This window comes from Rhipicephalus microplus, chromosome 2, assembly GCF_043290135.1.
Source record: "Rhipicephalus microplus isolate Deutch F79 chromosome 2, USDA_Rmic, whole genome shotgun sequence".
NCBI lineage: Eukaryota > Metazoa > Arthropoda > Arachnida > Ixodida > Ixodidae > Rhipicephalus > Rhipicephalus microplus.
In genome coordinates, this window is record NC_134701.1 from 155,749,506 (window position 1) to 155,766,105 (window position 16,600).

General features: G+C 45.9%; 1 protein-coding gene across 1 annotated transcript in view; it reads left to right on the forward strand.

Annotated features, from left to right (window-relative positions):
* Positions 1–700: 700 nt before the first annotated feature.
* Positions 701–16,600, forward strand: part of LOC119169699 (uncharacterized) — a 97,230-nt gene continuing 81,330 nt past the window's right edge. The window contains exon 1 of the mRNA XM_075886936.1: positions 701–1,331. The gene's annotated coding sequence lies outside the window, so the exon portion shown is untranslated. The remainder of the gene's footprint in view (positions 1,332–16,600) is intronic.

Below are 16,600 nucleotides of genomic sequence, written 5' to 3' on the forward strand. Positions count from 1 at the left end.
GCGTGACCGGAACAGTGCTGTACGTACTTGCTATACGAAGAAAAAAAAGCAAACACAGGAGCTAAACGCCATACAAACACGAAGAGATGACCAAGAAGAAGAACAAGAAAGACACAGAAAAACAGCGTGAGGGATAAAAAGGGAGAGAAGGGAAGCAATATAGTAGGCGAGGGAAGGAAAAGAGGTCGCGCTGGTCGTCGTGGAAACCCCCTAACAACATATATAGGCGTACGTACTCTCGCCTGTCCTTCTACGCGCGTTTTACTGCCTCTCTCTTCCCTTTCACCCCTTTGAGCTCTCTCCTCTCCGCTTCCTTCTCTCTTCATTTTCTTTACGTCCCGACACACCTTCCCCGATCCCAACTTTTTGCCTTCTTTTACCCCTCATTCTGAGGCAGCCGCAGCGGCGGTCCGGTTTCCCCAGAGTTTTGGTCTCGATTTCGTTACGTTCCCTCGTTCCCCAGCCCTCTCGCCTTTTTTGTGTTTTCTTTTTTACTTCGTTGCTCTCGTTCTCTTGCGGGTACAGGCAGCGGGGGTGACGGCGTTGCCTATCGACATGAGAGGAGAAAGTTCTTTTTTTCTCTCTCTCGCAAGGGACATTTTTTTTTTCTTTTTAGGTGCTCTCTAAGCGCTGATGAACGTGCCGCAACACGCTGCAGAGGCGAGCATCGATGACGAGCCACTGCCGGCGGACGAACAACATCATCAGTACAGCGCTCACTGTTTGCATTGAAGCACATTGCGCGAAGTCATGTACGTAGCGTGCACGCGATTAATTGCGTCATGCTCGTTTGTTTTTCGAGCTCCTGTAGGATAAACTGCGACACGAACACGGGTCGATAAGCCTCGACGAACTCATCAAGAAGTTCCAGGTAGAGAAAGATGTGTTTGTCTGACAATGACTCCGCACCACGCCTCTATAAATGATCGCTGCGAAGATGGAATAATTCTCCCAGAAGAATGCTTTACTAAAGCGTAGATCAGAGTGTTCTACGGGCCACGATGACAAGTAACGCCCAAGCCATCAAAAAAAGTAGGCACGTCTAGAGTCTATCAGAACCATAGGCTCATGGCCGAGAGGCTTCTGGAAGTCCCGGTGCTGTGATGTCACAGGAACGGACACCTGGGATCGGGCTAACGTGGACACATCTGAGACGGAGTGTTGTGCTGGCGGCGAAAATCCCCGCACCGAGTGATTCGTCTGCATTCGCGAAAAGAAGACGTTCTGTGAGTGTTCACGAGCAGCGGATGCAGTGATTCCCCTCCACTGAAGATGCGGGACGCTTCGGAAGCGTCGCCGCGACTACTGGATGCACTGTCGAGCACGCTAAGGTGAGTGCGAGGAAACACCGCCATTTATACTATGAGGCCGTGGTCCTCAGCTGTGGATGTGTCGGGGACCACTTTTGAACTGATGGATGCGATAGAGACATTTGCAGTGAGAGATTAAGGAACGGAGGGTATAAACTCACGCAACGCCCAGCGTGCCTTTTAATGTTACTTTGCAAAGTGCCACGTCAATTCACTACCGTCAGCTTGTGGATAAGTTGTGCAGTTTTCTGCTATAATCAACCTAATCCCATTTATGATTCCTTTACAATTTCACAGGCCATGAAAAAGTATACTAGCGTACATATATCGCAGAAAACTGCAAGAAACTTAACAGCCATCTGATGGCGGGGAAACAAACGTCAGCTCCACTGCAACGTAAGAGTGTAACACGGTAAGCATACCGAAACCCCAGAGGAGATTGTTGTCACGAGACATGTTGATGTTCGAAGGAACAAGCAAAGAAACGCGTTTTTAAATGCGAAGCATTTCTTAGCGAACTTCAGCGATTTTGAGCGTATCTATCTATCTATCTATCTATCTATCTATCTATCTATCTATCTATCTATCTATCTATCTATCTATCTATCTATCTATCTATCTATCTATCTATCTATCTATCTATCTATCTATCTATCTATCTATCTATCTATCTATCTATCTATCTATCTATCTATCTATCTATCTATCTATCTATCTATCTATCTATCTATCTATCTATCTATCTATCCGCCTACGACTTTTAGCTCTGCTGGCCACTTCGATAATAGTATCAATACCAAACTTGGTATGGCATAACATGACTATATGAAGCACATATTTGACTAGTCATAACATAAAAATCATGACATATATGTCATGAATGTCATGATTCACATTTCATAGTCCTGCCGCTCTTGCGGTGGTTTCGTTTACATGGCATGTTGGAAAACCGGTATGGTATGACATGATTGCATGCCGAACACGAGCGAACGACCTAACATAAAAATCATGACGTGCGTGTCATGTAACAACATGACTACATGACACGTTCATGGTGCGCTCGCGGCCATTTCACTAGCGTCAGATACACCAAATTTGGTATTACGGTGTGTGAATGGATGACGATGGTATGTGATTGGTGCAAACACGATAATCATGAGATGCGTGTCATGTAACAACATGACCACATGCCATGCTCATGATGCTATGGCGACTGTTTCGCTAGCTTCACTTATACCAAATTAGGTATTACGGGACGTGAATGGATGATGGAGGTATGATACTGGTGCAAACATGATAAACATGATATGCGTGTCATGTAACAACATGGCTACATGCTACGCTCATGATGCGCTCGCAGCCGTTTCGCTAGCTTCACATGTACCAAACTCGGTATTACGTGACGCGAATGGACGACATAGGTAAATCACACATCTAAACATGATAGTCATGACTTGTGTGTCATGTAACAACATGACTACATTTAACACACTTGATGCGCTAGCGGTCGTTTCTCTAGCTTCACATATGCCGAATTTGGTATTATGTGACATCAATGGATGACGAAGGTATGTGAGTGGTGGAAACATAATACATATGAGATTCGTGTCATGTGAGAACCTGACTACATGACACAGTCAAGGCGCCAATACTTTTCGACTTGACGTCAACGCTACATCGAAGTGTATTGGGCCGTTCATGATGTGCTCTTAGCCATTTTGCTAGCTCCACATATACCAAATATTGTATTACGTGATGTCACTGGTTGATGAAATATAGGACTGGTGCAAACGTGATAATCCTGACACGCCTGCCATTTAACAAAATATCATACCACAGTCATATAGCGTGCCCGCGGCCGTTTCGCTAGCTCCACATATACAAAAATTGGTATCACGTGACGTGAATAGATGACAAAGATAAACGTCACACCCAAACATGTTAATCATGACACGGAATTCATGTACGGCATCATTTACCTCCACCTCGTAACATTGTGCTGATTTTAAAGTGACATATCAACCCTTCTCATTCGTGCTTCGCATATCATCGATGCCCACTGTACGGGATCTGCCACATTTTGTTGTTGTTGTGAGGCAGGGAATTAGTGGACACCAATATGTCCTCTAGAAGGCTCTGCTGTCTCCGGACACCCCTATGAGAGCTCGCCACAGATTTAGAAAATCAGGGTGACGACGTTTAGTTGCGTACGAATGTTGGGATGGTTTCCCGGGATCCTAATTAGGTGGATGAAGGAATGAATTCGCTTAGCAGGGCCCAATATTATGCCACTGTTTTTTTTTTCTCGCCACTTTCTTATCGACCTGTCATGACATTAACGCACGAGTGGTGAGCTGGTCCCACAACCACAACGTCAAGCCTGAAAAAAAAATATAGGAAGAGAGAAACGTAAAAGGATCGCTACACAAAAAAATATAGGAAGAGAGAAACGTAAAAGGATCGCTTCTATTTTGTTTTGTTTGATTAACACCCGCCCCGCCGTGGTGGTCTAGTGGCTAAGGTACTCGGCTGCTGACCCGCAGGTCGAGGGATAGAATCCCGGTTGCGGCGGCTGCATTTTCGATGGAGGCGGAAATGTTGTAGGCCCGTGTGCTCAGATTTGGGGGCACGTTAAAGAACCCCAGGTGGTCGAAATTTCCAGAGCCCTCCACTACGGCGTCTCTCATAACCATATGGTGGTTTTGGGACGTTGAACCCCACAATTAAATAAATATATCGTGGTTAACACCCTTTTTGATAACCTTTTTGTTATTAACGAATGTTTGGGTTTCTACGTCTGGTGTTGACGCCAGGCGGCGGTTTATGGGCGGACAGACATTCTGCGGTCCTAAGGTGCCTCCCCGTTATTGGCCTCGGGGACATACCGTGGCGCCTTCTACGCGATGACGTCACTTATAGGATGCCGGGTTGACTCTTTCTGGTAGAACACCGCCTTTCCTGTGCTTTTGCTGTGGACACCATGCGTGCTGCCTTTTGTTTTGAAACTAAGTACTTAAAGAAGCGGTAAGACCTGATAATACGAGCAAGCAAACTACAAATCGGTGATTCTGGTGGTACTATCGTGTCTAATTTGCATCGTAAAATTGCGACTAAGAACCGGTGCAGCCATGGGGGATGATGCAAGTGGTGTCGCGAAAGCAAAGATGCCGCATTTCACAACTACGCATCCTATCCGTGACGTCAAAACGATCGCAGCGCTGGCCTCTCTAGTGGAGACCCTCGCGGCCTATAACAGTTGATTGCCAGCGTTGTGTACTGTGTGTCACATGCATTCGCACTTAGCCATGCTCAACTTCGGGGAAATGCTTGGGAGTGTTTGTCCACCGCCGTGCTTGAATATAATCGGTGCCTAAGAAGAGCGTTAGAAAATAGCCCGCTGATTTTCTACATTTTCCTTCCCGTATTGGAGAAAATATATTCGAATAAATGTTCTTTTCAGTTACATAAAATATTTACAAGAATCCCTTGAATTTTATGCACGTTCTTTTTATGTGAAAAATAGTAGAAGACTTTCCCCATTCTTAAAGAAACGTGAAAATGTCCTTTCAGTTTCGACTTTAGAAGCTGGTAAATGAGGTGACCGGAAGTTTTGTTGGGGCACAACGCTTGCAATCTTAAAACTGTCTGACCGCAAGATCGAGCAGGGTCGCCACCTTGCGGCAACTGGCCGAAGTGGCGAAGTGTGGATTGCTCCGTTCGCGGTCTGCTAGCCACGTCATGTTTTTATGTGCACGTACGTCATGAACGTTCTCAAAGTGTGGTTTGTACAGTCATGTCAGCGCCAGTCAAACTGTTTCTACGTATGCTTGAAACTACGTACGAAAGCATTTGGTCTTGCTCGACTTATAATGCATTTTAATAAGATCGGCGAGTTCAACTTTCCAGAGTGCTGTTTATTGTCGTCATATATCCTCCATTCTCCATAATAGTTTCAGAGTAGGTGCCACTTTCTGTTTCAATCACATGGCAAAATGCTGTTGGCATCCTTCCAAACATGCGGACTATTAAGTGGTGTTTCAATGCAGCGTTCTATAGCGACTCGGTTGTAAAAAAAAAGGCTCTAGGTCATTCACATACGCGTTGTTGGTAGGTGTACATACGGCACTGTAGTTTACCGACCATGTGAGGAGCCATCTGGCCGTCCTACTACTTAGAAATATTACTATCACATAAACTTGGACACATCATCAACATCATCATCATCGTCAGCCTGACTACGTGCACTGCAGGACAAAGGCCTCTCCCATGTTCTGCCAGTTAAACCGGTCTTGTGCTTGTTGCTGCCAATACCCGCAAACTTCTTAATCTCATCTGCCCACCTAACTTTCTGTCTCCCCTTAACCTGCTTGCCTTCTCTGGGAATCCAGTTAGTTACACTTAATGACCAGCGGTTATCCTGTCTACGCGCTACATGCCCGGATACGTCCATTTCCTCTTTCTGATTTCAACTATGATATTCTCAACCCCCGTTTGCTCCCTAATCCATTCTACTCTCTTCTTCTGTCTTAAGGTTACACCTACTATTTTTCTTTCCACATCTCGCTGCGTCGTCCTCAATTTAAGCTGAACCCTCTTTGTAAGTCTCCAGGTTTCTGCTCCGTAGCTAAGTACCGGCAAGATACAGCTGTTATATAGCTTAATCTTGAGTGATAGTGGCAATCTACCTGTCATAATTTGAGAGTGCTTGCCAAATGTGCTGCACCCCTTTCTTATTCTTCAATTACTTCAATCTCGTGGTTCGGCTTCACAGTTATTACCTGCCCTAAGTAGACATAGTCTTTTACAACTTGAAGTGCTTTATTACCTATCTCGAAGGGCTGCTCTCTTCCGAGGTTGTACATTACTTTTGTTTTCTGCAGATTAATTTTCAGACCCACCATTCTGCTCTCCTTGTCTAACTCCATAATCATGAGTTGCAATTTGTCGTCTGAGTTACTCAGCAATGCAATGTCATCGGCGAAGCTCAGGTTACTAAGGTACTCTCCATTAACTGTCATTCCTAACTGTTCCCATTCTAGGCTTCAGAAAACCTCCTGTAAGCACGCGGTAAATAGCATTGGGGAGATTGTGTCCTCCTGCATTACACTCTTCTTGATTGGTATTCTGTTGCTTTCTTTATCAAGCACTATGGTAGCAGCTGATCCCCTGTAGATTTCTTACAGGATGTTTATATATACTTTATCAACGCTTTGATTACGCAGTGTCTGCATGATGGTTGACATTTCTACTGAATCAAACGCCTTCTCGTAATCTATGAAGGCTATGTATGATGGTTGGTTATATTCTGAGCATTTTTTTATTAGCTGATTGATAGTATGAATGTGGTCGATTGTTGAGTAGCCTGTTCAAAATCCTGCTTGTTCCTGTGGTTGATTGAATTCTAATGTTTTCTGTACTCTGTTAGCAATTACCTTTGTAAATAGCTTACATACTACAGAGAGCAAGCTGATCGGCCTGTAATTCTTCAAGTTCTTGTCATCTCTTTTCTTATGTATTAAGATGATGTTAGCATTTTTCCAAGACTCTGGTACTGTTCCCGCCAGGAGACACCTCGTAAACCGGGTGGCTAGTTTTTCTAACACAATCTGTCCTCCATCTTTCAGCAGATGTGATGTTACCTGATCCTCACCAGCAGCTTTGCCTCTTTGCGTGCTCTCCAAAGCTTTTCTGACTTCTTCTATCATTACTTGTGGGGTGTCATCTGGGTTACTGCTAGTTCTTATAGTATTAAGATCGTGGTTGTCCCGGCTACTGTACAGATCTCTGTAAAACTCTTCTGCTATTTTAACTATCCTATCCATATTGGTAGTTATTTTGCCTTCTTTGTCCTTTAGTGCATACATCCAATTTTTTGCCTATACCAAGTTTCCTCTTCACTGCTTTGACGCTTCCTCCGTTTTTCAACTCTCCTGGGCGTGCCAATGCAGCAGCCAATAACCCAACAGATGGCGACCAGGTAACTGCAAGGGAAGCCATGGACACGGACGATCAAGATTTGAGCACAGAACTGGGCTCTGCAGAAGATTTCGTCAAATACTCCCCATCGTCTGACGAGGCGATACAAGTGGAGTCAGCCAGCGGCGACGCGAGCGAACACCATGAAGCATCAAAGGGAGCTGACGACGAGGCGAAAGACGGTCAGTGGCAGCTTGCTCTTTCATTACGCGAACGTAAGAGACTAAGGAAGCAAGCGCGGGCCACGGAAGATCCCATGCAAGTTGGTGATTTTCAGCAAACTTCACTAAATCTTACAAAAAGAACAACTAATGACTTAGCGTCTCTGGCAGACAGCAGCTTCAGAGACAGCGAGAGGAACACGGGTGGAAGTTACGGAACGCCTGAGCGGGCGCACAGGAGTAGACTCGACGCGTCGAGTGCCATGAGAGGCCGCCGACGCTCACGTGCGACGCCTCTACCCAAGAATGATATGAAAATTATTATACGACCCAAACCAGGGCTCGTGGTGAGAGACTTAAAAACATATGAAGTGGCACGAGCGATTGCACGTGCATGTGGAGACGCGGAAATAGGCAGAGGTGACAAATTCCTGCTGCGCCTCCAGAATGGATCCAACATTATCATTGCAAGTACTCTGCACGAGCACGTCGCCGAGCAAATTTTGAAAATCAAGGCGCTCGACCTCAAGAACACCAGACATCTCGTGAATACCTACATTTCTACACCCGAGGGGTTTCTCAAGGGAGTTGTGCACGGACTGGAACGTGAAACACCGGAAGAAGAACTTCTCAACAACCTTATAGTACGCACACCGGGCGTCACAATCGTGCAAGCACGCATGTTGGGAAAATCTGAGACGGCATTGATAACCTTTGATGGACCCATTGTGCCGCGTTTTGTGTATTTCTTTGGCGGTGAGATGCCATGTCTACCATACCAACCCACAAGACAGTACTGTAAACTGTGTAAAAGCCAAGGCCACAGGACGGACGTCTGTCCAACACCCACTGTGAATGTGTGTGGCGGCTGCAGGCTTAAAGACCCTCCAAACGACCACGAGTGCGTTCCCAAGTGTGCACTATGTGGCGAGGATCATCCAACGGCGGCAAAAGAATGCACTAAAAGGCTTAAGAAAGTCCCCCAACGGGGAAAAGAACGGGTACAACAGCTTAGATACGAAAATGGACAACGATCTCCAGGAATACTGAAGCGTCGGTGGTTCAGCACCGAAAGGCAGGATATGGATTTAACGGAGGGGTCCGACGCGGGATCACGCTCCGGATCTCGATCCAGTTCCCGCTCGAGATCAAGGTCCAGATCGAATTCCCGAGACCACTTCAGCCCCAAAGGCAATCGGCAAGAAGAAAGCAAGACGAATAAGAACAAGAAGCTCAAGAAGACATCGCAGCAACAGCAGCAGCACCACCACCAACAGCAGCAGCAGCAGCAGCAGCAGCAGCAGCAGCAGCAGCAGCAGCAGCAGCAGCAGCAGCAGCAGCAGCAGCAGCAGCAGCAGCAGCAGCAGCAGCAGCAGCAGCAGCAGCAGCAGCAACAACAACAACAACAACAACAGCAGCAGCAGCAGCAGCAGCAGCACCACCACCACCACCACCACCAGAAATTAGGGTAAGCTGGGCAGCGGCAGCCTCCCAACCTCCTCCAAACCAAGCGCAATCAACACACACACAGCTCGCGCGACTCGAGCGAGAACTAGAGTTAATGCGTGTAAGAATGGGGGATTTAGAAAGAGAAAATAGGCAACTTAGAAGCCAACAAAAGCAGCAGCAGCAACAACCACAAGAGAAACCCACTCAATCTTCCTTGGCAGGACAGCAGCAGCAACAGCAACAAAGCGTATCAATATTGAACAGCGACACTGTGGTGACGATAGCTATTCTGAAAGAAGCCGTAAAAGAAATAGTTCCCTCCATCGTTGAACAGGTCATGGGGCAGGTAGACAGAAAACTCGACGTGTTGGAAAGAAAAATTCAAGCGCAACAGATAGAACTCACGAAGACGTTGAGAAAGCATACCAATGGCAGCCACATAAGGGAAAAAGCAGATAAGGCATACAACAGGCCGGGCCTACTTAATATGACACAAGAAGATACTGACAATGCATAAGCGACTAAGAAAAACTAAGGAAGAGTGTGACATATGGCAGTGGAAGTGCCGGGGATTCCGACGAAAAAAGGAACCGCTTTCACAGCTGGTGGCCATGCAGCCGAGGCCACCTGCTGTGATAGCTCTCCAAGAGGTGGGAATAAGGCCAAGCATGCAGAGTTACGACACTCATGGTGAAGCTGTGAATAATAACAACGAATGGAGAGTGGCGACATTAGTCCACAAATCCATAGCCGCAATAGAGCATAAACCAATAGAAAGAATCGAAATCCCACATATCATTACGGAAATCCTATATAAAGAGAATAAAAAGAAAAGCATTTTCATCCTGAACATTTATAGCCCACCTCGACAAAGAAAGGCAACTTTCGACAAACTATTTGAAGATTCAGCAAAACTAGCGAAGCAGAACACGCTCATAGTGGTGGGGGACTTCAATGCAAAAGACCCAAGCTGGGGATACCTCACTCAGTATGCCAAGGGCAGAAACATAGCCCAGAAAATTGAAATTACAGGTATGACACTCCTGACGGATCCAGCAATGCCAACAAGACTAGGAAACAGTAACTCCAGAGACACGACACCGGATCTAACTATGTGCAAAAATTGTCAAGAGGTGGAATGGCACAACACTCTAGAAAATCTAGGCAGTGATCATTACATATTATGCACCACTATACACACAGATCAGATACGTAAAAATATTGGCGTTGCCAAAATAACTAATTGGCATGCGTTCAGAAAATCACTGGAACAAAGGTTGACTGCCTCAGATATAACAAACTTGAGGGATTGGTGGGACGAAATAAGGCGTCAAAAAGAAAGGTACAGTAAAGAAATTACGCGATCAAGCAATGCCCCTGAGGTCGGCTCACACCTACTACATCTTTGGGAAGCAAGAAGAAGCCTTACGAAAAGATGGAAAAGACAGAAACGTAACCGTGAATTGAAAGAAAAAATCAAAAATATCACCCAGCGCGCAGAGGATTACGCCAATCAATTAGCTACAACTAATTGGGCCAATTTCTGTGATTCACTCAATGGAACGCTGAATACGGCCAAAACATGGAACATACTGAAAGCCATGATAGACCCCACGAAGACAAAAAATGAAAACAGTAAAGCCGTTGAACGATTGCTGCACTTATACCCAGGTACAAGAGAGGACCTCATTCAAGCCATGCATAAAAAATGCTTTGGGGGAGACGGAGCGACGCCTTCATACCAAGGAAGGTATAAAGAATCACCGCAACCTGATTTAGACAAGCCTTTTATGGACGCTGAGATAAGAGCAGCCATATTTAGTAACAAGAAGAACACAGCCACGGGTGCAGATAAAATCACCAATGGTATGATCAGGAACCTAAATGACGAAGCCATTCGAAGCTCTCACTAAATACATAAACAAACATTGGCTGGCTGGAACTGTCCCACCAGAATGGAAACATGCGATTGTGTTCATGGTGCCTAAACCAGGAAAAAAACTTGCCATTGAGAACATGAGACCTATCTCGCTCACGTCCTGCTTAGGAAAAATCTTTGAAAAACTGGTGAACACCAGGCTCCTCAACTACCTCGAGAAGAACAACCTCATGCCTGAAACTATGTTTGGCTTTCGCTCACACCTTTCTACGCAAGATGTTCTACTACTTTTAAAAGAACAAGTATTAATGGACATCTCTAAGGTTGGGGAAAACGTCGTTATGGCAGTTGACATGAAGGGAGCCTTTGATAACATCAGTCACAAAGCAATACTAGAAGGTCTGGAGGAAGCTAACTGTGGAGAACGAATGTTCGACTACGTCAAAAGTTTTCTTAGTAACAGGACTGCAACAATCAAGCTGGGAGATTACGAATCCGACATCATTAAACCTCCAAACAAAGGAACACCACAAGGAGCGATCATTTCACCGACACTTTTTAATGTCGCCATGACAGGCCTTGCAGGAAAACTCAAAGATATTGCCGGTTTACAACATTCGATATATGCAGACGATATTACGGTATGGACAACCACAGTCAGCCCAGCAGAGAAAGAAGATAGGTTACAACAGGCAGCTAACACCATAGAAGAGTACGCAAGGATACGGGGTCTTCAGTGCTCAGCCAAAAAATCAGAGCTCATTCGCTTCACGAAGAGAAAAGCACGGAGGATCGACCCGAATCTAAAATAAAGCTGGAAGTCAAGCTCGACGGAAATGTCATTCCGGAGAAAGATACCGTACGCATACTAGGAATGTGGCTTCAAGCTAATCAGAGATGTCTTCACACTAAATCAACTCAAAACATCAGTACAGCAGATCTCACGCATGATCTCGCGAATAACAAACAACCATAAAGGCATGAGAGAACAAGATACCCTAAAATTGGTCAAAAGCCTCGTCATCAGTCGCATTGCATACTCGCTTCCATAAAATTGGTCAAAAGCCTCGTCATCAGTCGCATTGCATACTCGCTTCCATATCAAATTATGAACAGGGAAGAGAAGGAAAAAGCAAACCAAATAATTAGAATGGCCCACAAGACAGCCCTGAGATTACCGCGGAATACTTCAAACGACAAGCTGCTGGCGCTTGGTCTTCATAACACAATTGAAGAATTATCCGAGGCCCAGTTACTAGCGCAAGAAAATCGCCTTCTCCAGACCCCAACGGGCAGAGCAGTCCTAACAAAACTAGGGCGCGATACTTTACTACAAACACACCAAGAAACTAAAGAAGTACCAAGCGAATTCAGAAAATGGTACACCGTATTGCCAATACCAAGCAACATGGATCCTACTCTGCATGCTGGAAGAAGAAAGGCAAGGGCTGACTACATAGAGAAAAAGACAAGATTTTCGAACACGGCCAGATTCACTGGCGCCGCGCCTTATCAGACCAATGCAAAGAGATATGTGTGTGTAGCCACCGACCATAGAGGGAAAATCACAGCCTGCGCTTCAATAGATCAGGCGTCGACAACACAAGCAGAAGAAGTTGCCATAGCACTCGCAATAAAAGAGGGATGGACGCGAAACGCTCCATTAACAATCATTTCAGATTCACAAAAAGCTTGCAGAAACTATCTAAAGGGCAAAATTGGAGCACAAGCGCTCCGTATATTGGTTGGGACGGGATGGGACCCCACAGTGAAATACGTACAGGCTGTGACTTGGGCACCGGGGCACGAGGGCGTGACAGGGAACCTGCGCGCGGATGAGGCGGCTCGAGGCTTCACAAATCACCGAGCCACTCAAGCCAATGCAAGTGATGACCCTACACCCGTGGACCCTTGCTTCGCAATAATTTTAAAGTACTATAGAGAAAATAGGTAGCTGTATCCACGTCCTCACAGCAAGCTCAGCGCTGCGGAGGCAACAGCGCTAAGAAAAATACAGACTAACACTTACATAAATCTGCACACTCTTCACCTGATCTACCCCACGGCGTACAGAGATATGTGCCCGTGGTGTGGAGCCACCCCAACACTGTTTCACATCACGTGGGAGTGTGCAGAGCACGACGAAGAGCACGACACCACTGGCACGTGGGAGGAATGGGAGGCGCGGCTGTCTAGCCCAGCCCTAGTGGATCAGCTACGACTGATCCAAAGAGCTGAACGGATGACTTGCGCCAGTGGGGCCCTGGAATAGGGGCACCACCCTGCCGGACAGACTTCGCTCTCCACCCCGTATATTCTTCGGGGCACTGGAGTTCAAGCCTGTCTGGATTATGTATATAATAAAGTTTTGTACTACTACTACTACAGAGCGTGTTCGATTCTCTCCTTGTTTTACTTTCTTACATCGCATACCTTACGCCTATTAATCAACTTCCAAAGTTTTGCCAGCTATATTTTGTCAGTTGTACTTGAGACTTTCATAATTTGACGCTTCCTAATGAGATTAATACTGGTACACATCGGTACTTAAACTGTACTTAAAACAGAGTTACCGTCAGCAATGGTGTGCTTGGATTTAGGAGAGCTTTAAAGTGCCCAGACGTTGAAAATAATTCAGACGGCATGTGTTATATATAACGTCGTAAGATTGCACTAAAAATTTTGTTTTTACATTGTGTACAGCGTTTGTGTGGCATTGTTAATGACCGGCGGAAAGCAGTGGTCATTTTTTTTTGTCTAAAAACACAAACATGGCAGATACCACGTACAGTGGAAATCGATTATATGCGAATCATGAGTTAGAAATGTTGACATATGTCACTTTAAAATCAGTACAGCGTTACGAGGTGGAGGTAAATGATGCCGTACATGACTTCCGTGTCATGATTATCATGTTTGGATGTGTTGTTTACCCTCGTCATCTGTTCACATCACGTGATATCAACACTAGTATATGTGGAGCTAGCGAAACAGCCACGACCCCACTATGAGCGTGATATGTTGTCATGTTCTTACATGACACGCGTGTCTGTATTATCAAGCTTGCATCAGTCATATATTTTGTGATCTTTTGACGTCATTTAACACCAAATTTGGTATATGTGGAGCTAGCGAAACAGCCGCGAGCACGCTACGAGCTTGGTATGTTGTCATGTTCTTACATGACACGCTTCTCAGGATTATCATGTTTGCATCAGTCATATATGTTGTCATTTATTGACGTCGCTTAACACCAAATTTCGTATATGCGGAGCTAGCAAAATGGCCGCGAGCGCATCATAAAGGGACGAATATACTGCAATGTAGCGTGGACACGCGCGCACGCTGGGCACAGCGACGCTACGTTAGCCAAACACGAGCACTCTACACTCGGACGCCAGGTGCGACTAGCGTTCGTCGGCGCGGCCCGACGGCAACCGGCGCGAAATGCGACATGCTGCATTTCGCGCCTACGCGTTACCCAGACAACACTGCGTCTTCCTGTTTTCGTGAGGGAGGGACGCGCTGATAGGCGCATGCGTCAAAGTAACGCAGCGCGGCGTGCGCCTGCAAATGTATGGCCGGACCACTGCCTGGTGTGGCAACGCCGGCGTGACGTGACGAAATGAACGCCGGTGAGCACGCGCACCACGTCACATCGAAACGTATCGGTGCATTGACTGTGGCATGTAGTAATGTTCTCACATGACATGCGTCTCATGGTTATCATGTTTGCATCAGTCACATACCTCCGTCATCCATTAGCGTCACGTAATACCAAATTTGGCATATGTGAAGCTAGCGAAACGGCCGTGAGCGCATCATCAGCGTAGCATGAAGTCATGTTTCACATGACACGCATATCACGATTATCATGTTTGGACCTGTCATTTACATTCGTCATCCATTCGCGTCACGTAATACCAGATTTGGTATATGTTGAACTAGTGAAACAACCGCGAGCGCAACATGAGCTAGCATGTAGTCAGGTTGTTTCATGACAGGCATCTAATGATTATCATGTTTGCACCAGTCACATACCTTCGTCATCAATTCACGTCACGTATTACCAAATTTGGTATAAGTGAAGCTAGCGAGACGGCCGCCAGCGCATCATCAGCGTGGCATGTAGTCATGTTGCTACATGACACGCATCTCATGATCATCATGTTCACTGGTCACTTACCTTTGCCATCCATTCACGTACTGTAATACTGAATTTGGTATATGTGACACTAGCGAAACAGCCGCGAGCGCCACATGAGCGTGGCATGTAGTCATGTTGTTACATGACACGCGTTTCGTGATTTCCATGTTAGGGTCTCTCGCTTGTGTTCGCCATGCAACCATGCCATACCAGACCACTTTTACAACATGTCATGTGCACGAAACCACCGCAAAAGCTGCAAGACCATGAAATATAAATCATGACATTCATGACATACATGTCATGATCTCTATGCTATGACCAGTCAAACATGTTCTTCATACACTCATGTTATGCCATACGAACTTTGGTACTGATACCATTATCGAAACGGCCAGGAGAGTTAAAAGTCGCATGCGGATAGATAGATAGATAGATAGATAGATAGATAGATAGATAGATAGATAAGCTGAAAGTCGCCGAAGTTTGCTAAGAAACGCTTTGCATTCAAAAAAATTTTCGCAGATCCCACGAATTTGGGAATGGACGTTTTGCGAAGCATGCGGAGGGAAGGTGACCGCGTTGCAATTTTTTTTTATTGAGCGACACGTCATGAAATGACGCTGAATATATGTACAAATTCTGCACGTACAGACATATGTTGAAGAGTTGCGGATTTTTATAAAACTTGTTGTCTGCACTTGCACAACAATTCCAACCAGAACATGCATATTAGCAACACCAGAAGCTGATATCAAGCGCTGATGCTCGCGATGATGCTGGCCCCCTGTACACTGTTACATAAGTGAACTTCAGCGCATGGCAACTAACCTCAACTGACGTGAACCCGATGTGACGGCTGTATAAAAAGAGTACATCATAATCATCATCATCATCATCATCATCATCATCATCATCATCATCAGCAGCAGCAGCAGCAGCAGCAGCAGCCGTAGCAGCTTGGCTACGTCCACTGCAGGACAAAGGCCTCTCCCATGTTCGGCCAGTTAACCCAGTCCTGTGCTTGGTGCTGTAAATTCATACCCGCATGCATCTTAATCTCATCTGCCCACCTAACCTTATGTCTCCCCCTAACCCGTTTGCCTTCTCTGGGAATCCAGTTAGTTACCCTTAATGAGCAGCGGTTATCGTGTCTACGCGCTACATGACCGGTCCAAATCCATTTCCTCTTCTTGATTTCAACTATGATATCCTTAACCTCCATTTGTTTCCTAATCCACTCTGCTCTCGTGTTGCCCCGCCGCGGTGGTTTAGTGGCTAAGGTACTCGGCTGCTGACCCGCCGGTCGCGGGTTCAAATCTCGTCTGTGGCGGCTGCATTTTCGATGGAGGCGGAATTGTCGTAGGCCCGTGTGCTCCGATTTGGGTGCACGTTAAAGAACCCCAGGTGGTCAAAATTTTTGGAGCGCTTCACTACGGCATACCTCATATTCATATGGCAGTTTTGGGACGTTAAACGCCACAAATCAATCCATCAATCAATCTGCTTTCTTCTTGTCTCTTAAGGTTACACCTACAATTTTTTTTCCATTGCTCGCTGCGTCGTCCTCAATTTAAGCTGAACCCTCTTTGTAAGTCTCCAGGTTTCCGTACGTAGTTAAGTACCGGCAAGATACACCTGTTACATACCTTCCTCTTGAGGGATAGTGGCATTGCAC